This window comes from Melospiza georgiana, chromosome 7 (genome assembly GCF_028018845.1).
Source record: "Melospiza georgiana isolate bMelGeo1 chromosome 7, bMelGeo1.pri, whole genome shotgun sequence".
NCBI lineage: Eukaryota > Metazoa > Chordata > Aves > Passeriformes > Passerellidae > Melospiza > Melospiza georgiana.
This window is the reverse complement of record NC_080436.1, coordinates 26348524-26363039: the sequence shown is the minus strand read 5'-3', so window position 1 is coordinate 26363039 and position 14516 is coordinate 26348524.

Below are 14516 nucleotides of genomic sequence, written 5' to 3'. Positions count from 1 at the left end.
TACTACCTGAATCTCTGCTTAGATCACAGTTAACTGGAAAAAAAAAAAGTAAAAAAAAAAAGCACCTTTAAGGTAAGGAAAGCACTCCCCAGGGGTTTTATCTTGAAATGCTTTAAAATGGTTTCTCCAGTTGACACTTAGGGCTTTTACAGCATATTAATTGCATCCTGCCACTGTTTTTTATGAGAATCTGCCACTGGTCTGAATGGGTCCTTTGCAGAAAATACCACCAGGCAGAGAGTGAGCACTGCTCACCTGGAGATCTGGAAACACTTTATGAGAGGGCTTAGAGCAGGAGAAAAATGGCTTTCCTCGTTCTCTCATCTGCCCTGTAAGAAGCAGAGTGCCCCGTATGAATGCCTGGTGCAGAGACAGTGAGAGTATCTGAGGGGTGGAGGAGAGGTTTCACTCCCACTCCTACCTGCGAGACACAAAATGGTGAGGCATGTAGAGAACTGCCTCCATCAAGCCCAGCTGCAAGCCCTGGCATGGGAGGCTTGGGCACGGCTGGATTGCCACGGGGCAGAGATCCTGCGAGGGATTCCAGGGGAAGCTGCTCCAACTTGGGGCTGCCCGGGAAATTTCTCTTGGGCCAAAACCCAGGTCAGGTGAAGTTGTCTTGCAGCCAGCCTCGTTTCACTCCTGTGCTGTCCTGCGAGGACACTCATCCACAAAATCTTGCCTGGAAACTGAGTTGTATCCTCAGCCAGAAAATGGTGATATTTTAGCCATGGGAGGTGCTCTCTTGGCAGGTTTTCCCCCATTTTATGGAAATAGTCTCAGCTGTGGGGATCTTAGGGCTGCCACTGTACTGACCCACTGAGGCCAGCAATTGGGATGGAGTTGCAGATGACCCCTGGTCTGTGCTCTCTCCATGCTTTTCACCAGGTTTGTCTTTATGGCATCTTCTGCTGACACCAAAAAGCTCCCACTGCCCTGGCAACCTAAGACAGCCGCAGGACAGTGTGCAGCGTATGGCTGGCCATGAGCTGCAGGAGAGCCTGCAGCTAACAAAGATCACATTTCTCCTGGCTTGTGCTCTTCCAGGGGAGATCACAATCATGTTTTATGTTTATAAGACATGCTCTCTTATTTCGAGGGAGTGAACAGAGAGCGTTCAGAGGAAACCAACGTTTCTGTTAATGTCTTCTCATGTATTTCATTGCTATAGGCTCTATGTGTTACATACAGCTCTGCTGCAAAAAGAGAAATAATTATTTGAAAAGCAGTTAGTGTTCTTAACATATCAGATATGTTACACTTCATTATGATAATCTCAGTAATATGCAAAAGCACTGACTTTCCTGGGTATGATAAAGAGGATGGAACACATACTTTAATCAGTTTGGGCTAATCTGTGTGTTTTGGAAGCACTTAGAACATAAAAAAAAAGTTCAGGCTATCTAGAAAGATTAAGAGCTGAATGACAGATACAAAAGTAAGATACTTTTTTCTTCTTTCTCCAGAACCACTGTCCGATTTTTCTAGATCTGAAACTCATTAGCGAAATAATGCTTATACAGGAGAATGTATAATTTTTTTTTTCATGAGCAAGCATTAAAAAACACAGAATAGTTGTGAAATCAGGGGCCCGAAGCATTGTTCTGAAAAAAAAGAAAAAGCCAGTACTTCTACAAAGCTTGGAGGGAAAAACGACAAGCACCAGAAGTAGAACTGATGGGACAAGTCTGAGACAGAAGTGCGGAAAGCAGAGATGAACACCAGCAGGAGGTGCAGATATCAGCACTGTATTTCACTTTGCATGGAGACTGCGTTGAGTGTCAAAAGTAAAATGTGATTTCTTCCCGAGATATTCGTTCTTCCCTTGGACAGTGCCTTCTTGCCTGCGATGATAACCCCAGCAAGTGTTCGCAGCTCCGTGCTGGGAGCCCCTTTCCAGCAGGGTCCCGCAGCCCATCCCGCAGCAGTGGCTGTAGTAGAGCTAGCGAGGGCTAGGTGGCATACTGGATACGTTGGAGAGTCACCTCTAAGGACTTCCTTCCACATCCAGCAAGGGCTAGGCTGAATGAAATTATCTCTTTGCAGGCAGCTTTCTGTGTCATTAAAAAAACAAAGCAACCGATGCTTCCAGTGAAGACAGCATCAATGTTTTGCTTTCTAACATGCCTCATGGGGGTATCAATTTTTAACCACATGTAGAAATGGAGTCTCCCCCCACCAGATCAGTGCCTGGGTGTTCTGCGGGGCCGTGTTGGCTCTGTTTCACATTATCAGGGCTCAGCTGCCAAGATTTCCAGTGGTGACGGGTGACTGGGGTGCCTCCACCTCCCGGTGGCCCACACGGGCCAGCTTGGGGTGCAAAGTGGGGGGGATTCAGTAAGCGAGGGACATCAGATCCTGGGTGTCAGGAGGTCCTTCCTCAGAGACTTTCGCAAGGAATGAAGCATAAATGCACTGGATGTTTAAATGATAGAGGCAGAAATAGCACAGGGGACAAATTCCTCTTGCCTGAGCACAGACAAAATTAATTTCTTCTGCTAACAGGGAAAATACAAATGTTTCATCATGAGCAGACAGCACGGGTTCCCCTTTGCACCTTCCTGGCCGAGCAGAGAGCAGAGGTCATTGTGTTGCTGGTGGCTCTCTCAAGGACCTGAGTGTGGGGTGAGCAGTTCAGTGCCCCTTGCAGCACCGTGCTGGCCCAGCAACAAGTGGGGCTGTGAGTCTCCTGCCCCACTGGCCATGCATGCCATGGCCATGGTGCCACACATGTACCTGCTTCCCTGGGGCATTGGAAAAGTGCAGTCTGCTCCATGACTGGGGATGAGTTGCAAAAGAAGCTTCAATTTCCCTTATCTGTGCAACAGGACCTATGAGGCTTTTGTGTCTCAGAGAGGACAGGATGAACTTAAAGGGCTGTCTTTGTAAGTGGCTGGAGATCTTGTCAAGGTGCTCTGCAAGCTGGAAATATCCATGTGATTCACTGCTTTCCACCTCCACCTTCCCCCGCTTCTTGCTGCCCACATTGTTTTTTTGTTATTAATTGTTTTAGATTCAGACAATGCCTCTCCTTTGGCCTCAGGCAGACACACTGGCTGAATCACTAAAACACTTTAACACACATCTGCTGAGGCAGCAAAACTCAGTATCTCCTTCCCTCTTTTTCTGCCTCTCCAGTATCACAGTCAAAAGGTGACTGAGACACAAAGTAGATCTGAATTTGGCTGAAAAGGGAAAGTGCTCCCAGCTGAAGTGCAGAAAACACCTGCATCTAATAAAAACAAATGAGAAACATCATCAATAACCAGGAGAAAAAGTAGTGTAAATAAAGAAAGAGTATAAATTCAGATGGTCTCTGGGAAACTTGAACAGATGCCCTAGCCTGCTGTCTTCTGGAGGTATTGGCTAATTATTTACCTTGTAGTGAAATAAAATACAGGGGCTTGCCTTGTCTCTCTGGCATAGACTCAGGTGCTCTAGAAACCTTGCTGTGCATATGGGTGCCATGGTGATGGGTGACACAGAAATACAATAGATTGTTGCTGTGGCAGGAGAGGAGCATCAGTTGTCCTAAGAAGGATACTCCTTTCTGCCTGTGTAAGGTTTTACATGTTCTCAGTGCTTGGATAATGATTCAAGGTATAAAATGTGTTTGGAGTTGACTGAGAATCTTGAAGTGCCTTACAGGGTGTGTTGGGTGAACATGGGATGTCCTTTGCCTCTGTGGTCGTGTACCTGCTGCTGGCCCCATGAGCAGCAGTGAGGAGTACTTTACCTGGAGGAGATGACTCCTGTGGGTGACCTCCCTCCAAGCCTGCTCTGTGCACGTTCATTCCTGAACCTTTGCATAGTGCCTGAGGAGCTGGCATGAAAATACCCGCTTGGAGCCCTGCTGATTTAATTTTTTCTTTTTTCATCTTTCAACCACTCTGGATTCCCTTCTGCTCTGTGCATAAGCCAAGATGGATATAGGCTTTTCATCTCTTTTTGTGATACCATGTGCCTGAAAATGTTCTTGCCTGAATCGATGTTACCACCAGGAACACGCCAAAACCCCTGTCCAGGGACATGGAATTGTCATGGAGAATCTCATGGATGGGTGTCTGGCTGCACCATTGGTAGGAGTGGGTACGGATGGTTAGGAGACTTTCTAGGGATGAGGAAACATAATCCCTGTAGCCTGATTCTGAAGAGTTCTCAGAAACCCTCCTGTCTCTTTTGCTGAGGTGCTGCAGAAGTTTCCAGGGACATCCAAACTACTCTGGGATCTGTGGGTAGCAAATGCTGGCTGTTACCATTTATAGTCCTTTTAAATAGGGAGAACTCTCCTGCCTGTGACTATCACACCTTGAGTTGTTGGAGAGCTTTCTGCTGGTGGGTTGTCTGAGTGCAGCTGCCTTCATTAAATACCCACAGTGAGCAGTTGTATTATTCAAAGAACAATTAAGGTCCTCACCAAATTAATCCAGGCGTCAGCTCAGAGCCTCAGCTTCCCCAATGGGAAAGGAAAATATCCTGTCTCTGTCCCGTCCCAGACACACGCATGGAGCCTCATCCCTGAAGGTCTGCAGAGTGCTGTAGGATCAGAAATGCACGAAGCATTTCAGGGTCCTGCTGAGAGTCTGGGGACAGCAGGTTCTGTGATGGGTGTGCAGGCTCATGCAGGACTGGATGGAGATGGTCCCAAACCAGAGAGGCCCTCAAACCCTGCTTGGATACATCCTCTTCTCAGCCACCAGTAACTGGCCTGGATGTGGGCTCATGATTATATCCCTGAAGTAATTCCCTGGACCTCTCCTTACCCCCACTCTATAATTATTCATAGTTATTTTCTAATGCCTGTCCTACCACTTGTTTTCTTTCTGGCTTTCTTTTTCTTCCGAGTAATGAAAACACATCAATGGCCTTTCTCCAAGAGCAGTTATTAAAGCCATCACCCCTGCCTATCCCCCCTCCCCTCGTTTAAAGCCTATCAAGCTCCATTGGATTTGTGGCCAGAGTTTGCATCAAATTACTATTTTAGGGTTGCCAAAATAAGCACAACCAGAAAGTTTGGAAGGGGGGGTTGAGGAGGGAGAAAGAAGAATAGGGAGAGAAAGTTATAATCTTCCCAGATCACTATTAATTACATTTATAATAATTATACTTTTCCAGACGGTTACACTGCTGACAAGTAGGAGGATCAGCTCTTGCAGGGCAACCTGTGTGTGTATTTTGGCCTTTCCTTTTTCTCTACAACAAATCCTTTGTGACTTGCAGCTGCTGCTGGGACACCTCTGTCCCCAGTGTGATGGAGAGGACAATATGCATGTGCAGGGAGGGTGGATGGCTTCACTCCCTCAATGACAGAGCTTGCTCCCACAAACAGGTCCCAGCTTGGCTTGCCAATTTGCCACCTCCTCTGGGGCTGAATTTCAGTGCCTTGTTTTGGTAATCCTGATGGTCTGGAGCACAGCAGAGGTGGGGTGCGGGATGCAGGACTGGGGGTAATTGTCTAAAGCTGTTGCTCAAGGCAAAGAAGCATTAAGAGGTGCTCTCTCGTGGCTCTGGACTGAGCTGTGCCTCCTTCTGAGCTCCTGGGAGCATGCTCTTGCTCGGGTGGATCTAGTGGATAAACAGAGCAATTTGGAGTAGCTCTCACAAGTCAGACTGTTCCTCATGTGTCAGGAGATATTTATTTATTTATTTAAAGGGGTGTAGCAATTAGGGAAGAGAACAGAGATGTCAAAAGGCACTTGGCTTTTCTCCAACCAGCTCCTTCTTCTGGTGCCTCTTTCTGAGGCCACTGTCCTCCCCAGTCTCCTGCAGTGCTGAAATCCCTGACAAGTGTCTGCCTTGCACTGCAGCCGAGGTTATTCTCTGTTCTCATTGCCTTTGCTTGACATTTCCTGCTTGACACCCCCTCTCCTGTCCAAAGTCAGAGGGCTGAGGACCCAAATACTCATCAGAAGCAAAACCTCAAAGGCATTAAACATATTTTGTCATTGACCCAGTTATCTTAATTTTCAGAGCTGTCTTACTTCAGACACGTCAAAACTTTGGATCCCACATATTCTCACCTGTAATGTGATACATTTTATTTCTTCTACCAAATGCCCTTCCTAAAACTGTGTATTACACAGACCCCTCAGTGAAGAGCAGAAACACCCTCTTACTAGTGTGGAAATGTTTTTATACGACATCCACTTTGCCTCCTGCCTGTGAATCCTGATCCTCAAGGGTCAGCTAAAATAATACTGACTCTTGAACTAAAATTACTAACTCTCCTGCCTGTGTCAAATCACAGCCTCAGCTAGAGATATTAATTTTATGGTATATTATAGCTTCCCCTGCAATTTACCTGTCCCCCAGGATTCTAAAGGCAATAATTTTCTGTCTGTCTGTCCATCCGGGACCAGCAGCTTTTTTACCTCCCCTTTTCCATCTTTCCTCCTCTGCTTTCCAGTTGCTGGCTCCCTTAAGATAGACAGGCATGGCCATCGCAGCAGAGAGACACAGGTGGTGTTTGTGAGCCAGGGACAGATCTCCCTGGCACTGCTGACAGATGGCTTGCAGCGGTGGTCCCCTTGTTCTCTCACTTGTGCAGTAATTGCAAAAGTACACAGAGCAAGAGCTGAAGGGCCTCTCTGCCAGCCTGCCACCTTAACTCCCTTACCTCCTTGGTGAGGGGGTGGCATTTTCACCCTTTGAACAACGCATCCTTTCCCCTTGTTTTCCCTAGGAAGCATCCTGACTCCCTTTTCTGCCCTGCTTGCTGCCTGCATTGCTCGTGGATACCCCAGAAAGAGTTCCTGCCACCATCTGATGAACAGCCATGGGGCACACTGGTCCATGGGCTTGAGACTGGCCCTAAGGATTGTTTCACTCAATGTTAAAGGAAATAATAAGTGATATTAAACTAGATGTATAAAAAGTAGTATTAGAACACATACAAAAAAGGCAGCTGAAATTAGAGCAGATGCAGCAATCCAGGAAGGAGTTGAGGGAAAGCAGAGTCTGTGCCCAGCACAGAAATAGTGAGGCCTTCAAGGTTCAAGTGTCTCTTGGCCTCTCAGACTCAGAGCACACATCAAAGGCCTGAACTTGGTCCAACCCATCATTTCTATTCTTTCCCCCCTGCACTCCTCCCTTTTCTTTTCTTGAGGAGGGAATCTCCACAGCCTCCCGCGAACCAAGTTTCACAACCTGGGGCATGTGGCTTTCTCTGCAGTCTTCCTATTTTCCTTCACAGCTGTGCAAAGAAGCACAGGTAGGCTAAGAGAAAGGGAGAGGGAAAGTCAGGGCCACTTATGCCTTGAATTGGTCCTGACTCCTCAGAAGAGTCTCTGTGAGGTTGAGTGAAGCGCATGGGTCTCACAGCAGGAGCCAGCACCCTCGTGGATCTTTGCTGGGAAACGGCATATGAGCATATGAGTGTTGTGCTTTTGCAGCCTGGGGAAATGCTGTGACTCAACACACTCACCAGTGGGTGACATCTTTGTGCTGGGATGCATGTGTTGGCATCAGGAATTAATTCAGCATTTCCCCTGCATATCAGGCTGACAGGAACTCGCTCAGACCAAAGACATGCTCCGGCACAGGTGACATCGCGTCTTTGAGGGCACTTCTTGCAGTGGTCCCAGGAAATGCCAGCCAGCTCTGTGCTGTTTGGCAAGAGGACAGTGATGCCAACAGGGTAAGAAAGTACAGCCCTCCTACAAAAGAGAATTCCAGGAGAGCTGCTTCATAGCTGTGGGCTGCGCATTCCACTGGGATCCGTGGACCTTTGGTCACCATCCCTCTGTCTGAAACAAGTCTGGTATAAATGATGCCTTGAAATATTTGCCTTCCTCTAGGGCAGTTAATTTTCATATTTCATTTGAGATTGAACCAGTGAGTGCAAAATGGGCAAAAGGTGGTTGAGGGCTCAAGTCAAATGTAGACCAGCTTGACAGGGTAGACTCAGCAGACAGTGCCATGAAGAGCAGGCAATTTACAACAGTTAGGAAGAGGAGCAGGGATCTCCCTCTCCTGTCACATAAGGAAGCTAAAGAACCCTTTCTTGGTCACATTTGGAAGGACCATAGTTAACAAGCATTCTGGCAATGATGCCATCTCTGCCAGCATTCATATACCAGAATGATGGATTGTTCCTCAGGACAAGAAATTTATCTGTGAACAAAAGTTTCTGCGTAAGTTTCGGCCAAAGGAAAAAAATCATTCCTCCCACGTGCCTTCATTTTTATGGCCCATTTGCACTCTTTTTCCGGAGTTTTCAGCAGGCTCTTCAATCTTCCTGCAGAAATCCCTGAGGACAGTCTGATCCAACATAAACTTTACTGTAGCAGCTTTCCCAGGTGACTGGCTCCTGTAGCTATTCTCTGTGCTCTAGCTCTGCCTGAAGTCACTACTTGTTGCCAGATCCTTGATGCTTTTCTGAGGTCTCTAAGTCTGTGAATAGCACATTACCTGATTTCCCATCTCTTTCTTGATGTTCTTCTTGTCTGCCTCTTAAAATCTTGTCTTTTCAAAGCATGGCCAGAGTTTTCAGATCTTGTATGTCATGCTCTCTGCTGAAACCTTCCAAAATCCAAACATATTTCAAGTCTAATGGTGGAAGATTTTGGAGGAGATCACAGAGTCGTATAAGACCTTCACCTCATCCTCAATTTTACTGACAGTCATGGAGTCACAGCACAGTAAAATTGTTGGGGTTGAAAGAGGCATTAAAGGTTATCTAATTTCAACCTCCTGCCACACGCAGGGTTTTCTTCCACTAGACCAGGTTGCTCAAAGCCCTGTCCTGGCCTTGAACACTTCCAGGGATGAGGTAGCCACCACATTTCTGGAGAGCATGTTCCAGTGCATTGCCACCCTTGTGAAGAAATGAAAAATATGAATGTAATAGCCTGTCCTTGCAGACTCCATCCCATCTGTCCTTATACATTTAAAAGTTGGTAGTCTGGTTGAAAGTAGCTGTGGAGCTATTACGTGGTTAAAGTTAGGTGTGGAAGATCTGAGATGTTCCCAGATAAGAGAGAGTTTTGGTGGATGTTGAGAAATCCTGTCCTTTCCAGGGTCAGACCAAGTGGTGACTGCTTCAGTGTTGGCAGAGTTCCTGTAAAACAGCCTGGCTTTTGTGCCTTGGAGTCCACAGCTTTTCCAGGAGGCTTGTGAGCCTTTGGCTGATGGCTGCTCAGCTTCCAGGGCCCAGGCAGGAGCAGTCACCCTGGTGCAGCTGCAGCCTGCATGGGATGTCTTAGGCTCAGTCATGCCTGCATCTGCTCCAGCTGGTGGATGAACCAGAAGGGCCACTTCTAGCTGAAGAAGTTGCTGGAGAGTGACCTTACATAAAGTTTGGACTTGGGAATTCTGTTCCTGGAGCTGCCTGGCAACAGTTTTAAGCAAGCATGATGTGTGGCAGCTGCATTACAATCACTAGTCTTTTTCCTCTCTGCCATAACCAGTTTCCATGAGCACTGAAAGGCAAGATCTACAAAAAAACTCAACAAAAGAAACCCCCCCAAAAAACCTCTCTGTTGAGGGAAAAGATTAGTTCAGAGACTACATTTCCTGTACATCAAATGGCTGAGGACATACAGGTTTCTCAATTTCCAGGGCACCGTACAATCAGACACAGTAGGAAGGGGGAATGAAATTATTGGGAAAAATGAATGAAATTAATGGGAAAAGTGTCATGGTCTGCTCTCAGCCAGAACAGTCTCACCAAAAGAGATGGGACTCTGCCAGTGAAGGCATGAGCGGGATTCGGCCTTGCATCTGTTAAATGGGGACATTACCAGAGTACCAGATGACACAGCCTAGTTCTCTGAGACCAATTCTGCTAAAGTAGAAAAGATTTGTTAGAAGGCTGCAAGGTCAGGAAAGCAAGATTATTGGTTTAGCAGCCTTCTGCTGTGCTGGGGACCCCAGGCGATGGCAAGCACAGCTCTGCCCAGTGTTTCACATCTTTGCTTTGTCATTTAAAGACTTGTAAAAAGGACAATGAGACATTCTCCTTTCTTTCTCTTCAATATTTGCACAGTTGGAGTAATTCTTACTCTGTACTTTTTTTTTTCCTCCTCAGAAAACAAGTGCTTCAATGCCCTTATTTTCTAAATAAACCGAACATGCCCACACAAGTGCACCCACGAATGTGAGCAGCCCAGAGCGCATGACCACAACAACGAAGCATTTTGTAGCACAGTCTTCATGAATATCCTGTTCAGACCAGCCGAGCCCCCTGTTCATAAACAGCTCTATAGTTCCTATTAACCAGCAGCCCTCCAGTAATGATCCGTTCTGTTCAGCCCTGTACCCTTTGGTGACCTCCCAATAAAAGACCCTACTATTGCTGCGCAGCTTGGCCACAATTAATCAGCGCAGCTCTGGGCTTGCAAATTACTTTCACCCTTGCCAGCCATTACTTTCTAGTGACCCTACAATAACAAATCGAGATCCACTGCTGGCAAAGTAGTCAAGCTTGGCTTTTTTCCCCCCCAAATACCTCAAAACGGTATTCTCTAAATAATTTTCCCCTATCCATTTCAGAAATTAAAACGTTTAACCTGAGCACAAAGAAATAGTAATTTGGAGGAAAAGGCAGAGATCACTTTTAATGGGTTAATTGTCCAGTTAGGAAAAAGAAGGAACGCTCAGTGTCAGTCTGGAGGATCCAAGTCACAGATCACATCTATGGAACTGCAGAGTGTGTGTCCCCACCCCAGAAGAGGAGGATGTAACCTATCTTGTGCCTGGGCCTGTCTCTTGCCTGAGGTTTCCTGTCCAAAGGCTGAGGAGATGCTGTGACAGCTGTGCTGGGGAGTGTGCTCACAGTTCCATGCCAGTGCTTGAGCCCCAGCCCTCTTTAGCTTCCTTGTGCAAGTGCAGCCACAAACCTCTGGTCTGTGCCCCCTGCACCCTCCCTGCTCTTTCTGGGATGGTTTGCTGGGGGCCAATGCTGTGAATGAGTCACTTTTTCCTATAGCCGGTAGTTAATCTCCAGCTCTCTTCTTTATCTGGTTGCCAGTTTTCAGGAAAACTGCAGAAATGTTGCATCTTGGAGCACCCTGCAGTGCTGTCAGATTGAGTTGAAATGGGCCAGTGGGTTGAAAAGCTACTGTAAAGTCATGGGGACATGGAAATGCCCATATACTTAAGCATAAATATGGCTGTGTACCATTCAGTCTGTGGTGTCTGGTGTCCCAGCATTGTGGTGGCATTTTCACTGTGTCCTTCATAAGCTTCTGCCAAAGTCAGAGTCTGGAATTTGTCCTGTTTCACCTTGTTTTAGCACCTGGGGTTGAAATGAATTTTAAAAGCAGAGGGAAGCACAAAGAGCTGGCACACAGTGGGGTCCTGGCTCTGATCTCTCCAGAGCCACTGACTCACTCTGTGATCTTCGGCAGAGCTGTTGACCTGCTCGTGCTTTGTGCTACACAGCTGGAAAATTGAGTAAAGAAAAAAAAAAGCCAATGAGAACTTCACTCAAAAGAGCAGATGCACAAATTTTCTAGATAAACAAATCACCCAAGCCCTGCCACTCCAGTGTCCCCAATCCTTCTCTCTTCCTTGCATCTTATAGTTGAAGCAACAAGCAGTTTAAAGTTGAAAATCTGGGGCTGTGTTTTCTCACACGTTCCGGATCCTCCTTTAACTGTGAAAATGTTCAAAGTGAAAACTTGACCTGGCAACAGTTTCTGAATGACCTCGCTCTGGCTGTGAAATCCACTTCAGCTTTGCAGGAGCAAATTTTTACAGTCTTCTCTGGTGGAGGAACAAAAAGATTTTTATTATTATTATTATTTTTCTTCAAGAGGAAACTTTATACAGACTGTGTGTTATGTTTTCTCCCAGCACCCAAGGTCAAATCCGCAGTTCTGGTCTCATTGTTCCCCACTCACTTTATATCACCCAAAAAAAATAAACCCCCTTCCCTGCTCTCACTGCAGACACCCCAGGGCAGCAGAGGGGAAGGACAGAAGCGCAAGCAAACAAACGTGACATTTCTGCCATTGCAGCCACACACAGTAAAGGCACGTCTGGGCAATGTGATCATGTAACTGGAAGTTGCTATTTATAATTGCTACCTCCTAATTCAGAGGAGCAGTGATTCATAGGAACCCTGGCCTATCCAGGCCTCACAGATCCCAGTTCCTCAGACTACAAGCCACAAAACGGAAGATAAAGGCCTCCAGTGCATTAACTTCAAGCTGGAACTCAAAAGTGGCCAAAGACACCACTGGTGAAGATTTGATATCAGCTTCTCTCCAGCTTGGTAGTGAGTGTAGGCTCAGAAGCTGTGGCTGAACATCTGCAGCTCAGCGGGAGCCAGCTTGATCCTCCTCAAGCACGCAATGCCAGAGGCCCTCTCCTGAACACTGCAGTGATTTTCTACTGGTCACTTTTGCCAGGACACCGAATGCAGCACCAGCCATGCACTGGTTGAAAAAGAACATTTATGTTTGTTGGAAAGGCTTCCCCTGTGCCTGACGGTGGCTGTTTGCATGTGCAGCCAACACGCCTCACACCTCGTCAAGACTCACAAGTGCACACAGCACAGGACATTATTATGTATGTGCCTGCACACTCTCACAAAGCTGAGCCTTAGGTGACAAATAATTCTGAATGATGTGCTAAAAAACCTAACAGGTATAGAATAAGGACTAATCCTAACCTGAAAAAAACTACTTCTTTTTATCTCCTGGCATGGCCCCTGGACAGGAAAGCCTTGTCTCTGACACTGACTTTCCCCACAGTCATAGACAAGTGTTAGCTTCAACTTCTTAGTCTTAGACACTAGGCATGATAAACATGTCCTTTTACTTGGCCAGCTCATACCTCTGTTTCTGAAGCTTGGCCTGGGGAATAGCATGTCTCATTCCCAGTAAGGATTCTGGAGGTGACTACCACAGGATGGAGGAGGGAAGGGAATTTAGTTATAAGCCAAGCTGGACTGTCTTGTGCCAGGCAGACTCCAGAGTATGGTCCTTGATCTTTTAGTTACAAGGATATATATGGCCTGCATTTCCAGAATTGTAAATGAGACACCACATCATCAGGGCTGAGAGACTAACACAGTGAGGAAAGGGAGTCAGGCCAAGGACATATTACAGTATTATCTTATTATTCCTTCACACTCTCTTTCAATCAAACTGTGTTCCCTGTCCAGCATTTTACACATGATTACAGACTCTCTGGGGGGCAGAGGCCATCTCCTTGCTGCATTTGTGCAGCCGCTGGAGAAGTGAGGTCATGTTCTTGATGAGGAGGAATTTCTGCACGCCAGGGATGCTGAAGATGCCAGGATGCTCACGGGAAGGGTGAAGGAGCACTCTCCTGCTGAGATGCTATTCCACAGCAGAGCTGAAGGTCTGTTTGCTTGTCTCACTTATTCCAAGTTGGCAGGAGTTTGGTCATGGCCATCTAAGGAATATGTGCGTGAGATATTGCAACCAGACAGTTCATTCCTCTGCCCACAGAGGTGTTTCCACATTGGAAAATGCCTCACTTGCACAGGAATTGCCCCTGCCACCAGAAATAACTAAACATGTAACTAAAATGTAAGGTCTAAGGAATATTGTCAGAAGTCTCTTTAAGGTAATTTTTATTAGGTGTTGGATGTCCTAGTCGAGGGTTATTTTCCCCCTTAAAGGCTAACGTAGGAAAGAATCACACCATCAGCTCAGGCCTCCCATGAACTGCCAGCAGACCACATTCCCAAGGGGAATGGGGGCAGTGGGATGAGATTACAGAGTGTGACCAGATGTGCTGAGGAGTTTGTGAAGCCTGTTCTTTGCTATGGGGTTAACGTGCATGAGGAGACTGCTCATCCTGTAGCTGGTCCTCCTGTGGAGCTGGAGCTTGATGTTGCTTTGAAATCACCTCCTCCTCCCATCTCCATTGCTGTGGGAGGCACTGCTCCATCACTGTGACACTGATGGCTTTTGGGGCACTCTCTGTGCTCTCCCCACACTTCCAAGAAAGCTTTGCTTGTGCAGTGTCCACTCTTGGCATTCTGTCCATCTAGGTGGTGTCCTTTAGGTTTTCCTGCTGCCCACTGTTTGCCCCATCTGTGGCCAAGGCTACCTCAGCCACAGAGGCTTAGTGGGTGAGGGAGGGAAGCAGAGCAGTGAGACAGAAGTTGTAGTGGCTTGGAAAGGCTGTTCAAAGGCACCCAGAAGGGATCTGTGAGCACCATTCTGGCCCATGCTCTACAGCCACAGGCAGGCAGTGATGGAGAAAGTGCCTATATGGAGACATAAGCTGCTCTGTGCTGAACTTTTCCTGTGCATCATCCCCAGCAGGGCAGAGTGGTGCCTGGATGTTATGTACCTCTGAAAAGGGGGTGATAAAAATGGCTCATTATGCTCTGGCTGGTGTCACATGCTGAGCTTATTCACCTGCTGTACTCAGGGACTTGACAGAGCCAGTGGGTTGGTAGGAGAAACATAGCCATCCCTACTCTAAATCCCCTTCCATCCTTGTCCTAGGGATTGGAGACTTGGGTCACATTTCTGTACATCCTGCTTAGCCCTGCTGCCTGGTGTAAATAGGACAATATCCTTGAAGAGTGA